The sequence below is a fragment of the Aotus nancymaae genome, unplaced genomic scaffold, assembly GCF_030222135.1.
Source record: "Aotus nancymaae isolate 86718 unplaced genomic scaffold, 86718_ANA_hifiasm-v0.15.2.pri h1tg000079l, whole genome shotgun sequence".
NCBI lineage: Eukaryota > Metazoa > Chordata > Mammalia > Primates > Aotidae > Aotus > Aotus nancymaae.
Window position 1 is genome coordinate 19,373,723 of NW_026988494.1, and position 21,562 is coordinate 19,395,284.

At 44.0% G+C, this 21,562-nt stretch overlaps 1 long non-coding RNA gene across 1 annotated transcript in view; it reads left to right on the top strand.

The window, feature by feature from the left end:
• The window catches only part of LOC105705429 (uncharacterized), a 257,681-nt gene that overhangs the window by 206,750 nt on the left and 29,369 nt on the right, over window positions 1–21,562 (top strand). Inside the window, exon 2 of the long non-coding RNA XR_010339627.1 lies at window positions 13,045–13,232. This is a non-coding gene — a long non-coding RNA (uncharacterized LOC105705429). The remainder of the gene's footprint in view (window positions 1–13,044; window positions 13,233–21,562) is intronic.

Genomic DNA, 21,562 nt, shown 5'->3' on the forward strand with positions numbered 1-21,562 from the left:
ATATTTAATAAAATGTAGACACCCAGGATGCTCTAGTGAATGATTATAGCATCCTTGATGGTAACTAGACATTGAAAAGGACCCATTAAAACTAATGAATAAATGGGCCAATTCACACTAAAACGCAATTGTAAATAAGCAACCTCAGAAGTGAGAAGGGCAGGGGCTGTTCGTTCTCATTCCTAGTAAAAGGCAGAGATAAATTGGGTGCAAATGGAGATCCAATAGGTGCTGACAGTAACAGATGAAGATCTATGAAAATTGGGGATGCTTTAATGAGTTATGTTGAACAGATGCAAGAGAAATTGGTCTGGGAGGGTGCCCTTGGAAAGCTCTGTAGTCCTCCATATGCTTGGGTTTGTAGTTTGTCTCTCAATCACATCGTCTTGATAAATGAGTGCTCGACTCTCCTTTTAGGACCTCTTACTGGGCTAGAAGCTGAGGCCAAACTTGTGGTTTTTCTCTGTTGCAATCTGCAATATCCTAAGCACACCATTATCTCTCTGTGTGCCTCACTTGTGTTACCTCTACAATGAGAGTAATTATAATTGTGCATCTTGCCTCAAAGTCTTGTAAGGGGGATGGATGTGACAATGAATGCAAAAGCGCGACACACATAGTGGGGAGAGATTCAAGAGACAGCTCTAACACAGTCTGGCCATGTGACCTACTGTGGGCTATTATTTCATCTTTGGAGGCCTAAAGTTTCCTCATCTGTAAAATGAGGAGCTTGGATTCGCCAGTGGTTCTCAAACCTGGCTGCACTTCAGAATCACTTGGGGAGCTTTTGAAAAACAGTGATGCCTGGAAACTTTCTCAAATTAATTACACTAGAACCTTTGAGGTTAGGCCCCAGACATCAGTCTATTTTAAAGCTCCTGGGGTGATTCTGTTGTTCAGCCAGAGTTGTGAACCACTGAACTAGATGATCTCTAAGGTTTCTTTCCTTCTAACATTCTGTGACTCTGTAATTTGTTTTATAATTGCATGAGACATATTGGCTTTGATTCAGAGCCATTTCTACCTTAAGGGGAAACATCCCCCAAATAACAATGAAAGGGTGGCACAGAAGGGCAAGCCAGGTGCTGGAGCAGTGGATTCCATCTGTTTCAGAGTCATGGTTCCTATAAAAAGCTGGACGTGATGGTTGGCATGCTTAGAGCAACATTTTTTACTATTTCCTCTTAAAAGTGGTTGAGATGTTATATAAGTGAATTCACACACTATGTAACCTTTTGAGATTGGTTTTAGTTACCCAGTGTAATGTTTTTGGAAATGCATCCTAGTGATGCATGCATCAGTAGTTTGTTCCTTTTGATTGCTGAGTAGTATTCCATGATAGGCATGTACACAATTTGATTAAATTTGCCCATTGAAAAAAATTGAAGTTGGTTCTGGTTTTTGACTATTATAAATAAAGATGTTAAACACATTTTTATAAAGGTGTGTTCAGGAACATAAGTTTTGCATTTTGTGGGATAAATGCCCAAGAGTGCAATTTATGGATCATACGATAAATGCACGTTCAACTTTGTAAGAAACTGCCAAAACTATTTTCTAGAGTGGCTGTGCCATTTTAAATTCCTACCAGCAATGTGTGAGTAATCTAATTTCTCTACATCGTGACCAGTATTTGGTGTTAGTCACTCTGATAGATACATGGTGATATCTCATTGTGATTTTAATTTGAATTTTCCTAATGTTTCGTGATGTTAAATATCTTTCATGATTTCAATTATTTTAGTGTTGTTGACTTTTTGGGGGGCCCAGGATATAATTTATCATGACGAATTTTCTGGGGTCACTTGAAAAATGTTTATACAGTCATCCCTCAGTACACACAAGGGATTGGTTCCAGGATAGTGGTTACATATCAATGTTAATTTCCTGACTTTGATTTTATTCTATAGTTTTGTGAGATGTTACTATTTCAAGAAACTGGATGAACACTATATAATACCTCTCTGTATTACTTCTTATAGCTGCACGTGAGTCTGCAATTATATCAAGATAAAAATGAAAAAAAATTAAGAGTATTCTTACTTTTATATACCTTTGAAATTTTCCATAGTAAAACATTTTGAATGACAGATGAGAAATTAGCGTAAATTCTGCTCTTTTACACATTCTCGTTTGTGTTGTCCCCATTTGTTTGGTGTTATAGACACTGCTTGAAGGCAGTGTGGGACTTTGTGTTTACTGCTTGGTATTGCTAACATTTTGATACTTCAGTCTAAAATCTGACTTGATCACATATTAAACCTCAAGATTTCCTCAGCCTGGGCAGGAGCCCCACTGCCTAAATAAGCTCAGGTTGGAAGGGAACTTGCTTGTGATTCTCACATGGCTGTGATCACTCCCATTTGTTGCTGTTTTCATGCTTGTTTTCTTTCTTGGATTTGCTTCTCTTCTCTTCTCACTGATTTATCTGAGTGAGGGAGAAAGGGCCTCAGCACTTGGGGCCCAAAGATCTGGACTCTGCACCAAGCCTCATGGCTGAGTCCAGATTTGGGCAAGTCACTGGCCCTTACAGAACCCTCATTCCTTCACCCATCAAATGAGGATTACTGTACAACCATCACAGACGATTGCATTGAGAAACAATGAGAGAGCATGTTAAGGGATTTACTAACTATATTGCATCATGCAAATGCAGACTGTGATTACTATTAGGTCCTTTTCCTGACTCTTCAAGAAAGCTCTTTAGCACTGATTCCCTTAGTACATAGATAGCTTGCACAGTATATATTTCACTTTGGGTCATTTGGTGGCTGTTGTGTGCTTGATTCAACTTTGGCAAAGCACATCCTCCTCCAAGCCATGCTTAGAAGTTTAAAGAAAGATTTCAGACCAGGCCAGCCTGGGAGAAGTGAGTGCTGACCTTCCAGAGACCTCAGGACTTATGCAAGTGAACCAAGAATGCCCAGGATGAGGTGCTTAGGCAGTGGGCAAAGCTAGGAAGAATAAGATGCTCTCAGGAGAGAAACTGTGAGTTTGAAATGATACTTAGAGAGTTTGTTCTTAGGAGGAGTCCTGGTCGTGCCCCTGGGTTTAGGCAGTAGGAGTAAGTAAGCCTCAGGAGATGTTTCTCAGATGCTTCATCCGCTGTATTCGTCAGGGTTCTGCAGAGTCACAGAAGCAACAGAATATGTACAGATACATAGAAAGAGATTTATTATGAGGGATTGGCCCACATGCTTATGCAGGCTGAGAAGTCCCGCAGGCTGAGGCTGAAGAAGTCAGGCATCAGACCTGGACAAGGCAAAATTGAAAATATTGAGCACCTCCTTTCTCCACCCCCACCCCCAAACACACACAGACACCCAGTTCTATGGAGCTGTAGGCCTCTGGGATGCAGGTATAAGAAGATCAGATAAAAAATCTGCAAGCTGGAGGTCCAGGAAAGCAGTGGTGTAGTTATTTCCAAGCCCAGCGCCCTGAGAACCAGGGCACCGATGGTGTAAGTCCAAGTCATCTGAAGGCCAGAGAGTGAGGAACACCAATGTCCAAGGACAAGAGGAAATGGCTTCCCAGGTCAAGCAGAGACAGTGAATTTGCCCTTCCCTGACCTTTTTGTTCTCATCAGGCCCTCAATAGATTGGACAGTGCCACTGACACCAAGGAGGGGCACCTTCTTTACTCAGTCTGCTAACTCAAATGCCAGTCTCTTCTGGGAACTCCCTCACTGACACATACAGAAATAATATTTTACCAGCCATCTGGGCTTCCCTTAGCCCAGTCAAGTTAACACTTAAAATTAATAATCACATTCCCTTCTGCTTTCCTCCATTGAAAGCAAGGTTAACTAATGCCTGTCCTCCTCCTCTTTCCTTTCTCCCTATCATGGCCCCTTGCTTCTCTGGGTTGCAGGACTGGCCACACTGCATGGCATTGTCTCTCTGTGCTTCACAATGTAAGTTCCTTGAGGGCAGAGGCTCTAGCTTTCATAGCTGCATCTCCGTTACCTGGAATATAATGGGTGCCCCACAAATGTCTGTTGAACGGTTATATGGATGACTGAGAGAAGAAAAGGGCAGGAGAGAACAGAGAAACAAAGATAGCAAAGAGGAGTGCAGAGAGCTGCAGGGCAGGGCTGTGGAGGGTGGACAGGCTGCAGAGGGCAGTCCAGCTGGGTTCTGGCAGCTTCTCTTCATCTCAACTCTTGCTTCTTTTTCAGCTCCCCACAGGCAAATAATGGCGTCCCTCACCTGCAGGCACAGAGTTATAGGGTCGATTGGACAACCATCTGACTGGACAGACTGAGACCATCATTAGCAGCTACAACTGCTCGTTTCTCACACTGGAGGTTTGAAAAGCAACCACTTACAAACCCTGAGTGTCCACCCCCTTTCATCCTACCTGCTCTTTTCTGTGAGGCATACTCGAGGTGCTGTGTCCTCCCTGCTTGACCTGCTGTGGGCTCACCCTCCAGCCTGGTACCCTCAGGTCTCCTCCTTTTGCACCTTGTAACTGTCACTCTGTGTTCTCTTCATGCCTGAGGCTCCTGGTCCTAAAACAGAGTGGGGGTTCCTCTTAAGGGCCCACTGCTAACCCTCCCCATGCCACATACTGCTTTGCAAGCATGGAAGTGAAGTAGAATCTTGAGTTCATTCATAGAAATTTCAGACATTTAGCTAGCCCTGGGAAGTACGTGGGCAACTTAATAAGCAAGAAGGCAATAATAGCTTAAAACAATAGCCAAGAAAATTAGAATCACAGGATGTTTGGTTCCCTACAGAAACTAAATATAACATCTCAACATATGTTCCTGGGTTGTTTTTCAGAAACCCTAAACCCCACCAAGTGGATCTGCTGGCACATAGACCTCAGACAGGGGAACTGAGCCCTGAGCTCTAATCATCACTTTGTTCTAAATTTCTTCCAAAGGGGCCTTAAAGGAAGTCACACCCACAAGCCAGAGCTAACGTTCTTTTCTGCTGATCCCAATTTTGAAGTAAAACTTCTCTTCCTTAACGAATTGCAAATCAGAAAATCTTTTAATCTTCCTAACCTGTAAGCTCTTACTTCAAGATATCCCACTCGTTAAGGCCAAACCAATGTAAAACCTCCATGTATTGATTCATGATTTTGCCTGTAACTTCTGCTTTCCTGAAATTGTCCCTGCCTTTAAGAACTCTTGCTTGTATGCCATCAGAGAGGTCGAGTCTTAAGTGTCAGCTGCTCAGTTCTCCTTGCATGGTGCCCCGCAAAGGAATGCCCTCATTTCTCCCACTGCAAATGTCAGTGTAGGTGTTTGGCCTTACTGTGTGGGCGGGTGGACCCTGGTTCAGTTAGAACGCAGTCCTTCCACTAGAGGTGTTCAGACCTCACTCATGTCCACTCAGATTCTTTTTAAGGGACTGGGTTGGGTTGCTTTTCTCCAAGCTATAGCTCTGCTCACATGAGTCAGCATAGTAGTTACAAGCATTGACCATACAGTTCAAGGTTCAAATCCTGGCTTCAGCACTGACTATCTTGGGACCTCAGATAAATTAAGTAACCTTTCTGGGCCTGCTTCCTTCCTCCGTGACATGGGGCTAATCATAATACCTGGTCATATATAATAAGGTCAGGAGGCCATGAGGTCATGCAGGTAAAATACTTAATCCAGAACTTTTGAGCTAGTAAGTATTCTACAAATACTGGCTGCATTCTTTTCACTGTTATTGTTAATTGACATATAGTCCAGAACCCTCACCACTGCCTCCCTTGACCGGAGTCCTGTTGGAATGGTAATTAAACATGACAGAGTTGATGACCCAGCTGTCACCTAGGAGGAGAGCATCACGCCAGGACAACCTCCCCAGTGATGCAAACCCTGGCTTATGGGCCTCTCCACCGATGCTGTGGTTTCCAGATTCCCCAAATGTCACTTGCTGACCCAAATGACACTGAGGCTGAAAAAGTCAGGCATCAGACCCAGACAAGGCAAAATTCAAAATATTTAGCACACCCTTTCCCCACCCCACCCCCAAGCACATGCAGACACCCAGTTCTATGGAGCTCTAGGCCTCTGGGATGTGGGTATAAGAAGATCAGATAAATAAGAACAGAAAATAACTAACGGCCATGTCAGATGGCTGATTCCCTCCTAAGGAAGCAAATCGGCAGATGGATCTTAGGTACATATGCCATGATGGTGCATACACTGTGGTATGCAGAGGAGGGAGGAGAAGCTGGGTTCTCTCACCTTGGTCAGGGTGAACTGTCACCAGAGAACAAAATGATCAGAAAGGCTGTGCACCGGGGAAGACTTCTCTTTTAGGAGGTGTGTGCAGGAGGAAATTTTTCAGAGGAGTCTGCCTGCTAGACCCTTAGCAAGTGAAAGGGAGTTTGGGAGCGGAGGAGATACAGCTGACCTCTTAGACATCCCAGACGCCACCTTTGGAAGGGGCGTGGAAGAGCACCTCCCCTCTTGCCTCTGAATAAGGTGAGATCACAGGCTGGGCTCCTGACAACAGGAGCTGCCTTCCATGACAACCGAAGATGCTGCCACTGCATCAGAGGGAGAATTACAGTCAGGCTCGCGTAGCCTCAGGCAGTGCGTAAAAAGGGAATCAGCACTGCATTAAAGGGAAATGAGTATTTGTTTTGAAATGTATTTAAAAGCTCTGGCTGGTTAATTATTTAAGGACCAGCGGGTATCTCAGCTACCATGGAAACCTCTGGTTCCGTGATTCCTTCCTGGAGCCCTCAGACACCTCCCTGCAACACACACAAACACACACTCTCATGCACATTTACACACCTACACTCATATAGGCACACGCACATATGGTCACACACACACAAACACATTCACACACATGTGTTTGCACACATACACTCACATAGACATTCACTTACACACATAAATGGCCACACACACACATATACTCACATGTACACACATGCACATGCTTATATACCTTTGCACACATATTCACATACTCTCAGACACACACAAATGGTCACACACATTCACACACATGCATTCACAGTCACACAAATGCAAATACTTACACAAACGCCTTCACATTCACCCTTTCTCACACACATACAGGGCTCTGTTAGAGCCTTCATGTTTTCCTGCTCTCACTATCCATGAAGTGCTCAGAGACTGTGCCAGGACTTGTACAAGATGTCCTGGGTCATCCCTTCCAGCCCCTTTAACTCTAAATGCACTGCCCTTTGCACATGGAGCTAAGTACAGCGTGTCTCCCTTTCTAAATTATAGTCAAGTGCCATTATGAACAGGTCAGGCCACTAACTGACTTTGCTCAGCGTCCACCACAAAGCTTAGGGGAAACAGCAGGCCAGACACACAAAAAATACTAGAATCATGACTGACATCACTTGCTGTCTGTGTGACCTTGGACAAGTTCCCTAGCCTCTCTGAGCCAGAATTTCCTCATCTGTCAAATGGAGATCATAACAGCAGAAACACCTTTTATTTGGATTATCTTATTTGATCCTCTGAGTCACACTTGATGCAGGGGTCATTTCTATCCTCATTTGCTAGATGATGAGAAAGCCCTGGCTCAGAAAGAATGAGAAACTTCCCCAAAGGTAGACGAATGAACCCAGCTGTTTCCCACTAGAGACCACTTCTTTGCACTACCCCTTCCTTACTAGTGAATTGCTGTGAAGATGCCGGGAGATGTGCATGGCATCAGAGAAGGTGAGTGCCCCCGTCCCACACCTCCATTGCCTGGAAGGACCTGGATGGATGCCCTGCACTTAGGCCAGAGGCAGGTGGAGTTTCCTGCTGGCCTCAGGAGCAGGGTCCTTGCCTTGGAAAAGAGTCAAGTCCAAGAGCTCAAGTTTCCTTTCAAAGGAACTTTCCCAGAGCTGAAGTGGCGCCTCTCATCCCTCCCTGCGCTGCTGTGGTGCTGCACCACTGAACTATATAATTGCATATTTGTTCCTGTTGAGTCTTGAAATATTAGGGCCCAGTGTATAATTCCAAGGCTCCTGTACTGAAGATACTACCATGTAACTACCAAATAAAAAGACAAATAATGTGGCCAGAGCTGTAAGCCCATACTGCCCTGCTTAATTAACGGAAAATTTTATTAAGAGCAGGCAGAAAACAGACCAACCTCTGACACCCAGCCTTCTCAGAGGATCCTTAAAGGGATAATAATGCCTCCTGAATAAATCCTGCCTCAGAATCTGCTAAAAGTTTTCATAATATCTTGTCTGTGCAGCTTTGATGACTGTGTTTGCAATGGGGCGGGGATGGAGGTCACACTGGCATAACAAAGGCAAGGACTCTGCGGCCAGGAAGATGTTGGACATGCAAGCTGGTGGGTCTCCAGATGCCAGGGACCCACAGTGCCAGGGAGAAAACACGTTTGGGTTCAGACAAATAGATCAGAATCCAGGGAAATGTAAAAAGATTATTGTGCATGAGGATAGATGAATCCAGATAAACAATTTGTCAGGAATCACACAGGCAGAAATTTCTCTGCAGAAAAGAAAGCCAGAAAGTCTAAAGCTCAGAGGAGGGAAAGGAGGCAAGGTCTGACCAGCAGGAAAAGGCAGGTGGGTCAAGACCACACAGGTGACCAAGGAGACTTGAGACTAGGACAAACACTGCACTGGCCTAGGAGTTCTTTATGCATCCCCTCCCAGAACCCCCAGATAATTCAGCACTTAGATATTCAAAGACTAAAATAGAAATGCACAGTTTGGTTCCCTCTGATCAAAGTGACAGCCAGTGTCCAGGGAAGGAAGCCCAGGCCAAGGGTAGGGTGCAAGTCCTGTAGGGCAAGGCGCCTGGACACAGAGGGTTATGCATTTACCAGTCATTTCCATGGCCTGTACTACATACCAGGCACCGTGCTGAGGACAAAGAGACAAAGAGACAAAATAAACATCAGCTCTGTCAGCACAGCCATCCCACTAGGTGTTTCTATCCCTATTGCACAGGAAGCTGAGCACAGAGGTCATGCAATTTGCCTAAGGTCATAGAAGGAGGCGGTGGTGCTGCCTGAGAGCAAAACGGAGGCATCCAGCTCCAGAGCCTGGAGATCAAAATTCAGAAAGGACCATTTGGGAGGTTCTAACAGGGAAACAGGGAGATTAAGAACATGGTCTCTCCTGCTGACAGCAGTCTTTACACACAGGCTGGGGGTCAGCACTGGGGCAGGAAGAAGTAACCAAACCTCCCTCTCCCATCTCTCAGTCTCTCTCTGCCTCATTCTCTCTGTCTGTCTCTTTGCCTCATTCTCCTTCTCTCTCCTTCCCCTGCCCACCACTCCCATCTCTCTGCCTTTCTCTCTCTCTCTCTCTCTCTCTCTCTGTCTCTGTCCTTCCCCCCCGTATGTCTCTCTCTCTTACTCTCTCTGTCTCTCCCTCTCTCTCCCTTTCATGTCTCTCTCTCTCTCTTCCTCTTTACCATCTTTCTCTGTGTGTGTTTTTCTCTCTTAATCTTTTTCACTGTCTTTCTGTCTCTCCTTCTCTCTCTCCATCTCTGCCTCTCTGTCTCTACCTTCCTCCCTCTTTCCCCTCTCTCTCTCCCCCACCTCTTCACTCCCTCCTTCCATCTCTTTCTTTGTGTGTGTGTCTTCCCTCTTTTTATCTTCCCTTTGCTTGAAACAGGAATAAGGCGTGGGGGTCAGGGAGAAGTAGAGGAAATATTTGACAAATGGGCCAAAAAATGTGTCTAACTAGGATGTTTCTCAAATTTGTCTGGGATCTGTCAGCGGTTCCTTCAACTGTCTATATTTTCATGGTGCCATGTAATGGTTATCTCTGTTAGACAAGTTTTCATATGCACTTTTCCTCCCTAAGACCACCTGTGGGAAAACGGATTAGGCACTCGGGTTTAAAATTCGCTGCCATTTCTGCCTTCATTGAAAACATATTGAAAAGGCAAGACACTTTTGTTCCGAAGGTAGTGAGTTCAGTGCCAGGTAATGAGGTGTCAGGAGAGGGTTGACGAGGGGTGTGTGTGCATGAAGTCCGTGTTTTCTGGATCTCTCAGAAGAATCTCACCAGCCCCAGCTTTCCTTTGAGGTCCTAAGCTCAGCTGCTTCAGGGCATGAGGGTCCTAGGTCACAGCTCTTTCATGACGTTGAATTTCCAGTGAGCTGACAATGCAAAGAGTGGGGACCCTTGCCCAGTGGCAGTCACAGTTTCTTCTCCTTCCTTTGCTGGTGCGTGAATAGGCTTGAGATGCGGCTACCTGTGCACCCTTCCCTCTTACTGAATTATGTGTCTAGGGTAAATCCTTTGACCTCTTAAGCTTTCATTTCCAGCAGTGTCAAAGAATAATGATGCAGGCTCTCTGCTTTGGGGATGCCGTCTAGGATCTGGTGAAAGCGAATGAAGCAACTGGTTATCAAGAGTCAATGTCTGCCCATGACTCTCATTCTACCAACAAGGGAGATCCCCATGAAAGGAAGTACTGAGGCCATTTTTCAGTCCTTTAGATGCTCCCCAGCAAATGGGCTCCCTGGGATCCCCAAACTCTCTTTCAGTTATAACAGATAAGCAGAAGAAAAACTGGATGCAATTTTTAATACCACAACCAAAAAGCAAAGCATAAGGGTATAAAACTCCCAAAGTCTACAGCCCACCCCAGTGTCTGCCTCTGAAACCCAGGAACTGGCATGGTGCTACCCTAGGATTGAAGTCAGAGGGCTAGGTGCAGCCTTAGGCCTCTTGCTAGGATTTTCTTTCTTCTCTTTCATCTTATCTCTGCTTAAACCTCTCAGACACCTCTACATATGGTCCCCCTTAGGGCAATTATCTCCTTTCACAATTTCTTAACTTGTAAAGTCAACTTTTCTTTCATTAGTTCCAGAGCTGCCTCTTTCAGTTATCCAAGAGGTGTCCTTCATTCTGTCCCTGGTGAAACTGTGTCCCAAAAGGTTAAAGACAGCCACGACTAACAAATTGAGTTTGCAGGATGGCAGATAAGAAGAGAAACAACTTGCTGAAACATGTACAATCCTTTGCTTATAAGAAAAAGGATTTGGCTAACATGAGTTGGAACCAAGATGGCAGACTGGAGTTTGCACAGAACGAGTGTGCTGGTATCACAGCCTGATTTTCCACTGCATGTTTCATGCCAGCTCTCCCGAATTTGTGCAAGCCACCCATGGATTAGCATGAAGAAATAGCTGTGCATGCCCGAGGACTTTCCAGACGTTCCCCTTCCCTCCACAAATTACCTACCCATCTCAAAATCCACCTCATGAATCTTTTCTAATATAAATGGTGCCTTGAAGCCAGTATGGGGAGACAGATTTGAGCTTGACTCCTGTATCCTTGGAAGTTGACTATGAACAAAAAGCTTCTTTTCTCAAAACCTGGTGTCATAGTATTGGCTTCTAGAACATCAGACAGGGAGCCCCTTTTGCTCTTTAACATGGGCAGAGAACATGCTCTTACTGTTTGAGAAGCTCAGATCATCTCCACTTGCAGCCTAAATCTTTAAGAAGGGGCTTCACCAAGGCCCACCCAGAGGTATCAGGACAGTTCCTGGGTACCTGAGGGAAGATGCCTAGAATACAAGCTAAGATGCATACAAACTGCTGGTGAAGTGGCTCACACTTGTAATCCCAGCACTTTGGGAAGCTGAGGTAGATGGATCACAAGGTCAGGAGTTTGAGACCAGCCCAGCCAACATGGTGAAACCTGTCTCCTCTAGAAATACAAAAATTAGCTGGGCGTGATGGCAGGCACCTGTAATCCTGGCTACTCAGGAGGCTGAGGCAGGAGAATTGCTTGAAGCCGGAAGGTGGAGGTTGCAGTGAACAAGATTGTGCCACTGCATTCCAGCCTCGGCAGGCAAAAGAGCAAAAATCTATCTCAAAAAAAAAAAAATAGTTGCGTACAAACTACCTTGATCTGTTTCATGAATCAGGGCCTCCTATTCTCCACTTTGTGTATAGATAATCTGACTAACACTAGCACCGAGATATCACAAATGTGTTTACATTAATGGATAAACGATGTGTATACATGTGCATGTATCTAAGAACACACACGTGTGTGTGTGTAAGAGTAAACAAAACACTGGGTTCTTCGTGTTGTTTTTCATCAAGAAATGATTCCCCAGGCCCATTTTCCACCTTGTAAAGTTAACTCTCCTTTTATTAATACCCCGAAAATACCTCCTTTAAGTTTTCAGGAGCTAACTTTCATTCCAGTGGAACCACCAGGTAACCATGAAAGTGGAACTGTTTCCTTACTTTTCTTTAACTTCTGTGACTTTACCTGTAAAATGGGGCTGACTCTACCTTGTAGGACCATAGTGATGAATAAAGTAGACACAAATGTGCTTTGTTCATGATGAACCATGAGAGAAAGTGCAGCTTGAACTCCCGCACATGTACCCACACAGTTCCTCCATGGAGGCACAATTCCTCTCAATAACCTCATTGCAACTTACAATTGCAGCATCAGGAACTCAGGAGGGATTACCAATCCTTATGTAGCTTTGTCTCTATGAGCCTCTTATATCAGAGAGTTGGCTTCTCCTAAAGCCAATGTCCTCCCTTCGGGGACCAAAGATCCTGCTTTCTAAAACGGCATCAAGAAGATCCCCCTCCTCAGTTATACCCAGGAGGATCTCTCTTCTAAGGGGAGAAATAAGTGAAGAAACTAACGGGAATCATAAGATATCTGTGCAAGGTAGGGGAAGGCATGTAAAAGGTCCCATCCGTTTTTATGGAAATTAAAAATACAGGGTCCCATCCCCCAGTCTGAGGACCCAAACCATTCCTTTAAAAAAAAAAAAATGGGAGTCCTACCCCTTGTATATCTCTGTTTTCATCATCTCGGATCTTGTTGCTCTCTCTCAGAATCTCGTAGTGCTCTTCAGAGAAAAGACATGTACAAGTTACTAAACAAAAATCCAGTTAAGCTGCTAGGTGAGAAATGTAATTGTTAAGAATGAAGCATGTTGGCTGTATGAAATGCTATTTTTAAAAAAGGCCATGGCTGTAGGTTTCTGTGCAGAGGCTTGGCACACCACAGCTTTGAAGGGTAACAGGCACTATTCTTCCAGGAGGCTGATACTGTAAAGGTCACAGGTTTTTTCTATTACAGGGAAGGGAGGAAAGTGCTTGCTTGGATGTTACAGAAAAATGCATGCCCGACAGGGCCCTGAGACAACGCTGGGGGTGGAATCAGCCCCTCTCCTCAATCAGACATAGCCCTGCGCTGTTTACACCATGGATAGCCATCTCCACAGAGCTGATGCATGTGAAATGAGGACATCCCAAATTATTTGTAAGGTCAGTTCCATGGGGCCCCTAGAATTCTTCATCCCACAGACCTTTTTAAGGGAGTGTGTAGATTTGAAAAACCAAATGAATAATTAAACACTTTGTGTTGAAGCTTCTTGTTCCACATTGCTTTAAACACTTTTCACACATGTTAATGCTCCCTTGAATCTGCACTTTTCCTTGGAGTGGAGGTGAGGCAAGAATAGATATTATTAACTCCATTTTATAGAAGGAGATACTGAGGCACAAACTGGGGTAGCAGAGGGCCTGCAGGGAATCAAGCGGGAGGTAACCAGAAAGCAGGGGCCAAATGAATGGATCCTTATCAGGTCTTTTTACATTTGGCTAGGGAGATTCTAAAAAAGATAAAGACGTGATGCAAACAAGTGCAAATTGGATGTGAACCCCGAGTGAGGAGGGGAATTGGACCCTAGCCTCTAAAAGTGATGAGGGCTTCCTTTATCCATGAGTAGGAAATGTCCCAAGGAGGTGGGCCTGCCCGCTGCTGCCTCTCCACCCTTGTGTTTTCCATTTTTCCTCTTATAGTCAGCCTCTCAGATCCTCTTCTTGCTTATTTATTTTGTTTTATTGTTGAGACATGGTTTCACTCTGTCATCCAGGCTAGAGTGCAATGGCACGATCTCAGTTCACTGCAACCTCCACCCCGTGGGTTGAAGCAATTCTCCTGCCTCAGCCTCCTGAGTAGCTGGGGTTACAGGCGCACACCACCAGACCTGGCAAATTTTGTATTTTTAGTAGAGATGGGGTTTTGCCATGTTGGCCAGGCTGGTCTTAAACTCCTGACATCTCCACCCTCCTTGGTCTCCCAAAGTGCTGGGATTACAGGCAGGAGCTATCGTGTTCTGCCCCCTCTCCTTGCTTATTGGACTTCAAAACTCAATCCGTGCTTCACCGCTTCCAGGAAGCCCTCTTCAAAAGAAGTGGGGAGCATTGGCTAACTGTGTAGCTGCCTGAACAGCTACGATCCAGTCCTCTGAGTCTTTGCTATCCACCATAAAGGCCAGTAGCCAGAGGTAGCTCTAAGCTAAATGAAATGAGGCAAATTCGAAATGAGATGTGCTGTAAGTGTAGAAGACACACCAGACTCCAAAAACTTTGTGTGAAAAGAAAAAAGATGTAAAATGTCTCATTGATTTTTTTATATTGATTATTACATCTTGAACTGATATTTTGAATATATCAAGTTAAATAGAATGTAATACTATTAATAAAATTAACTTTGTCCCTTTTTACATTTTAAAATGTGGCATTTCGAAAATTTAAAGAGTAGATTTTAAGTGTTCTCACCACACACACAAATAAGGATAAGCCAGTGATGTAATGCATATGTTACTTAGCTTGATTTAGCCATCTCACAATATATACATATTTCAAAATACTATGCTGTACACCATGAATGTATATATTTTTCGCCAGTTAAAAGATAAATGTTTAAAAAATAAAATTTAAAGGGACATGTGTAGCTTGCCTCTATAGTTGGCCTATTTCTGTGGGACAGTACTGTTTCAGGTCCTTCTATCCAGTTGCTAAGAAAACAGTTGTGAGACCTCCCCAGAACAGACCAGGTGTGCCTGAGGAGCTCATTTTCTTAATCTATTGACAACCTTGTGATCTGCATGGAATCATCCCCTACATTCCATTAAAAAAGGAAACTAGGGACTGAGGTGGGAGGACTGGTGTGTGACACCAGGAACTGGAGACCAGCCTTGGCAACATAGCAAGACCCCGATCTCTATTAAAAATTTTTAAAAATCAGCCAGGTATGGTAGGGTGCACCTGTAGTTCTAGCTACTCTGGAGGCTGAGGTGGGAGGATCGTGTGAGTTCAGGAGTAAGAGGCTGCAATGAGCTGTAAGAGGCTGCCACTGAACTCCAGCCTGAGCAACAAAGGGAGACTCTGACTCTATAAAAATGAAATAAAATATTTTAAAAAGAGGAAACTGGAGACCCAGAGGCACTGAGAGGCTTGCTGAAAACCACAGACTTCCTGAGGGTCAGACCTGCACTGGGGCACACATTTCCTGACTTCCAGACCTGTGCTCTTTTCCCCAGACATAGAATTTCCTTCCTGTTAGAAGCTCTGCTCTTAACTTCCTCTCTACAGTAATTACACAGCAAGACATAGCTCTAAGCTCTTCTCAGCAAGGATCCAATGTCCTCATTGCCCTGGGACTCCAGAGAAGCCCAACCTCATGCCTCAGAGTTAGTGTATCCATCCAGAATTTTAGCTCTTTCTCTCTCCTTCTACTAACATACCCACACCTTCCTCCCAGGCTCCCTTACCTAGCGTGGAGTAGAGACATAAACCAGGCCACTTTCATGCATACACTGAGATTCTGATCTGTGTGCCAGTGTGGTCCACGGGTCACCAGCCTGCCATGGCTGACTGGACATTCTGACAGAGGGGCAAGGAGTCAGCACCCTTTGACCTAAACTTTGCCTGGCTCCAGGGCATCTGGATGCTCTAAAAAGAGCACAGACGATGCCCTCCACCTACCCATGGCAAGGTGTGGTGGGAACTTACAGACTTCTCCACAAACTCCAGGAGCTCCTCATGAGCCAGAACCTCACACATTCAAGGATTTAAATATTAATTGGCCTCCATTCTGATGAGTCCTATTTCAGTTCCCAAAGTAACCTTGGTTTTGCTACCTAACTCACTATATGGGTTCCCTCTTTCTGGGACTACTGCTCCATCATTGACTGAAGCAAAAGATGGTGTCTTGTTGAGTTCTGTCCTTCCTCCAAGAACACCTGTCACAGAAACCTCCTGAAAACAGAAGCCTCACCTCTCATACCAGTTGTTACCTTTTCCACCATTAAAAATTACCATTCAGCATCTCACGCCAGTTAGAATGACAATCATTAAAAAGTCAGGATACAACAGATACTGGAGAGAATGTGGAGAAATAGGAATGCTTTTACACTGTTGGTGGGAGTATAAATTAGTTCAACCATTGTGGAAGACAGTGTGGCAATTCCTCAAGGATCTGGAACTAGAAATACAATTTGATCCAACAATCCCATTACTGGGTATATACCCAAAGGATTATAATTCATTCCACTATAAAGACACAGGCACACATATGCTTATTGTGGCACTGTTCACAGTAGCAAAGACTTGGAACCAACCCAAATGTCCATCAGTGATAGACTGGACAAACAAAATAAAATATGGCACATACACACCATGGAATACATGCAGCCATAGAAAGGATGAGTTCATGTTCTTTGTAGGGATATGGATGAAGCTGGAAACCATCATTCTCAGCAAACTAGCACAAGAACAGAAAACAAAACGCTGCATGTTCTCACTCATAAGTGGGAGTTGAACAATGGGAACACATGGGCACAGGGAGGGGAACATCACACACTGGGGCCTTTCAAGGGTTGAGGGCAGCATTAGGAGAAATACTAATAGGGGAGAAATACTAGTAGGGGGAGGGACAGCATTAGGAGAAATACCTAATGTAGATGATGGGTTGATGGGTGCAGCAAACCACCATGGCACATGTATACCTATGTAGCAAACCTGCATGTTCTGCACATGTACCCCTGAACTTAAAGTATAATAAATAATAAATAAAAATGTAAAAAAAATAGCAACCACTAAAAAAAAACACCATTCAGGACTAGACTGAAGACCTTACTCCATTCCTCCCTAACTAACTACAGGACTGCTTTCTGGGATCTTATAACAGGAAAGAATCATCTCTACTCCTCAATTCCACCAGGAAACAGATGTCCAACCAGGAATTCACCTAGAAGCAAGTGCTAGAGTCCTAAACTCCTTAATGAGTAGAAGACCGGGAAAGTGATTGAACACCTTGGGACTTTATTTTGTCCATCTGTAATTGGCAAAATGCACTCCATGTCTACTTTGTAGCTCCTCTCCTCAGAGAGACAGTAATCAAAGAAAATGAAATGTGAAGGAGATGGCTGCAGATCCTCTTAGCGAGTGGAGTACCCAGGAGAAAATAAATAGGCTCTCAAGTGCCAGGCTGAATGTATCAAGGGACAAGTGAAGTATTACAGAGAGAAATGAAGTAAAAGAGGAACTGAGATGTGTTAAGTCTCTGAAATTGACAGAAAGAGACAGAATAGTCTTGTTAGGGAACCTGTTGAAGATCCAGAAGTTGAAAAATATGTTTAGAAATTCCAAGGGCCAAAAATGTGATCAGAAGTCAAATACAGGAAAGAAACTTAGATGATTGGAGACGCTGTTCAAAGATGACCTCCTTTATGACAGCTTTGAGGCCTCAGGAAGAGTGAGATGCTGTTGCCTCAGTGCCCCCAGGCTCTGAAAGTGCTTCTTCCTGCCTGGACCACGGCACCCAGCCCACTGGTTGATGAACGCCTGATCCCAGGCCTACTCCTCCACCAGAAGGTAAGAGTCTCCAGAGCAGAGGCCAGAGCTAATCTGTCTTCATACCCCCAGTGTCTGGCACAGGTATTCAATGTACGCCTGTTACATTGATGAGAGGAATTTAGGGAGTGGCCTGCTGTGAATAGCTAAGGCTAAGAGAGCCAAGAAAAGAGTATGGGATCTCACAAACAGTCAAGGCTGGGAGAGGAAAGGCAGCTCAGAGGTTGATGGGTATGTCTGGAGAAAGGCTTTGGGCAAGGGAAATTGGGGCAGGCAGTATTTTATAGTGGGCACTCTTGGGAATTATCACCATGAGATCTTGGCTTTCAAGGAAGGTAACAATAACTTAAAAAAAAAAAAAAAAGAGCAACATGTGGGGACACGGAGGGAGGAAGGTGAAATGCGCAGGTAACATCTAAAGGAACTGGTTTAAATCCTAATGCCAAAGTATGGCAAGAAATTGCCCCTGGAAATACTGATGCCACCCCAGTAACTCATGGAGCTGGAAGTTGTTGGCATGAAACAACAGCTACATCAGGTGCTCATCCTGAGGGTAATGCAGAGCTCTCAGAAGATATATGTAAAGAATACGAAGTAATGTATTCTTCGTCTTGTGAAACCGCAAAATTGATGCAGAGAAGGCCTTCGACAAAATTCAACAGCCCTTTATGCTAAAAACCCTCAATAAACTAGGTATCGACGGAACGTATCTCAAAATAATAAAAGCTATTTATGACAAACCAACAGCCAATATCATACTGAATGGGCAAAAACTGGAAGCATTCCCTTTGAAATCTGGCACTAGACAAGGATGCCCTCTCTCACCACTCCTATTCAATATAGTACTGGAAGTTCTAGCCAGAGCAATCAGGCAAGAAAAGAAATAAAGGGTATTCGATTAGGAAAGGAGGAAGTCAAATTGTCTCTATTTGCAGACGACATGATTGTATATCTAGAAGACCCTATCATCTCAGCCCAAAATCTCCTGAAACTGATAAGCAACTTCAGCAAAGTCTCAGGATACAAAATCAATGTGCAAAAATCACAAGCATTCCTATACACCAATAACAGACTTAAAGAGAGCCAAATCAAGAACGAACTGCCATTCACAATTGCTACAAAGAGAATAAAATACCTAGGAATACAACTAACAAGGAACGTAAAGGACCTCTTCAAGGAGAACTACAAATCACTGCTCAACGAAATAAGAGAGGACACAAACAGATGGAGAAGCATTCCATGTTCATGGTTAGGAAGAATTAATATCGTGAAAATGGCCATACTGCCCAAAGTAATTTACAGATTCAACGCTATCCCCATCAAGCTACCAATGACCTTCCTCACAGAACTGGAAAAAACCACCTTAAACTTCATATGGAACCAAAAGAGAGCCCGTATAGCCAAGTCAATTCTAAGCAAAAAGAACAAAGCGGGAGGCATCACACTACCGGACATCAAACTCTATTACAAGGCTACAGTAATCAAAACAGCATGGTACTGGTACCAAAACAGAGATATAGACCAATGGAACAGAACAGAGGCGTCGGAGGCGACACAACATATCTACAACCACCTGATCTTTGACAAACCTGAAAAAAACAATCAATGGGGAAAGGATTCCATGTTCAATAAGTGGTGTTGGGAAAACTGGCTAGCCATATGCAGAAAGCAGAAACTGGACCCCTTCCTGACACCTTACACTAAAATTGACTCCAGATGGATTAAAGACTTAAACATAAGACGTAACACCATAAAAACACTAGAAGGAAACCTAGGCAAAACCATTCAGGACATAGGCATAGGCAAGGACTTTATGACCAAAACACCAAAAGCATTGGCAACAAAAGCCAAAATAGACAAATGGGACCTAATCAAACTCCACAGCTTCTGCACAGCAAAAGAAACAGTCAATAGAGTGAATCGGCAACCAACAGAATGGGAAAAAATTTTTGCAGCCTACCCATCTGACAAAGGGCTGATATCCAGAATTTACAACGAGCTAAAAAAGATTTACAAGAAAAAAACAAACAAGCCCATTCAAAAATGGGCGAAGGATATGAACAGATACTTTACAAAAGAAGACATACATGAGGCCAACAAACATATGAAAAAATGCTCATCATCACTGGTCATTAGAGAAATGCAAATCAAAACTACATTGAGATACCATCTCACGCCAGTTAGAATGGCGATCATTAAAAAATCTGGAGAAAACAGATGCTGGAGAGGATGTGGAGAAATAGGAACACTTTTACACTGTTGGTGGGAGTGTAAATTAGTTCAACCACTGTGGAAAACAGTGTGGCGATTCCTCAAGGACCTAGAAATAGAAATTCCATTTGACCCAGCAATCCCATTACTGGGCATATATCCAAAGGATTATAAATCGTTCTACTATAAGGACACATGCACACGAATGTTCATAGCAGCACAGTTTACAATAGCAAAGACCTGGAACCAGCCCAAATGCCCATCGATGATAGACTGGACAGGAAAAATGTGGCACATATACACCATGGAATATTATGCAGCCATTAAAAAGGAGGAGTTCACATCCTTCGTAGGGACATGGATGAACCTGGAAAACATCATTCTCAGCAAACTGACACAAGAACACAAAATCAAACACCACATGTTCTCACTCATAGGCGGGTGTTGAACAAGGAGAACACATGGACACAGGGAGGGGAGCACTATACACGGGGGTCTGTTGGGGGGGAGGGGGGATAGTGGGGGGGGTGGCGAGTTGGGGAGGGATAGCATGGGGAGAAATGCCAGATATAGGTGAAGGGGAGGGAGGCAGCAAATCATACTGCCACGTGTGCACCTGTGCAACAACCTTGCATGTTATTCACATGTACCCCAAAACCTAAAATGCAATAAAAAAAAAAAAAAAAAAAAAAGGAATCTAAAAAAGGAAGGACCAGAGTCAGAATCTCTGTCCAGATCTCTACTTTAAAGGTTGGCAGGCAGGGGTAGCATCACTCAAAGTCTGGCAAAGATGTGCTAGAAGGGAAGAGTTGATCCATTTTTCCAGGGCTCAGGTGAAAGAGCAGGTGCCACCCGAACAGTATCATCTGAGAGGAAATACCTGTCTCAAGCATCTCTTTCTCCCAGAACACGGTCACTGCTCTCTTATTTTTGTTAACGCATACATGTTGTATTAGTCCATTCTCATGCTGCTAACAAAAACATACCTGAGACTAGGTAATTTATAAAGGAAAGAGATTTAAATGACTCAGTTCTGCAGGGCTGGGGAGGCCTCGGGAAACTTACACTCACAGTGGAAGAGGAAGCAAGCATGTCCTTCTTCACATGGCCACAGCAAGGAGAAGTGCAGAGCAAAGGAAGGTGGGGAAATCCCCTTATAAAATCAGATCTTGTGAGGACTCACTCAATATCACAAGAACAGCCTGGAGGCAACTGCCCCCACGATTCAATTACCTCCCATAGGGTCCCTCTCATGGCATGTGGAATTATGGGAACTGCAGTTCAAGATGAGATTTGGATGGGGACACAGCCAAACCATATCAAATGTCTCTGTGGGTACCTAGCATTGTGAGACATCACAGAGACAAAGCGGAAGGGAGTGGTCCTTGCTTTAAATTGCTTATAAACCCCTTCCTTGCCCATAATCCATCTATGTCAGACAAACAAAAAAAGGGCACCTTACCATCAGAATGTGACTTACAGAGGAACAAGAAGAGAGTCTCCTTTCTCCTCTTAATGATACCTTCTCCATCAATTAAACAGAGGCTGGGTCTAAGTAGGTATAATTTGTGAGAAAGAACCCGCTAGTGACAATTCCTGCTTGGTCAGAATTAATAACAAATATTAGAATGGGAAGGGAAGGCCTTAGATGTTAGGGTAGACCCAGGATGGAAAACCAGGAAACTGAGATGAAGCGAGTGGTATCTACTTCCAGGCACAAAGTGGTAATCTTGCATGGTACT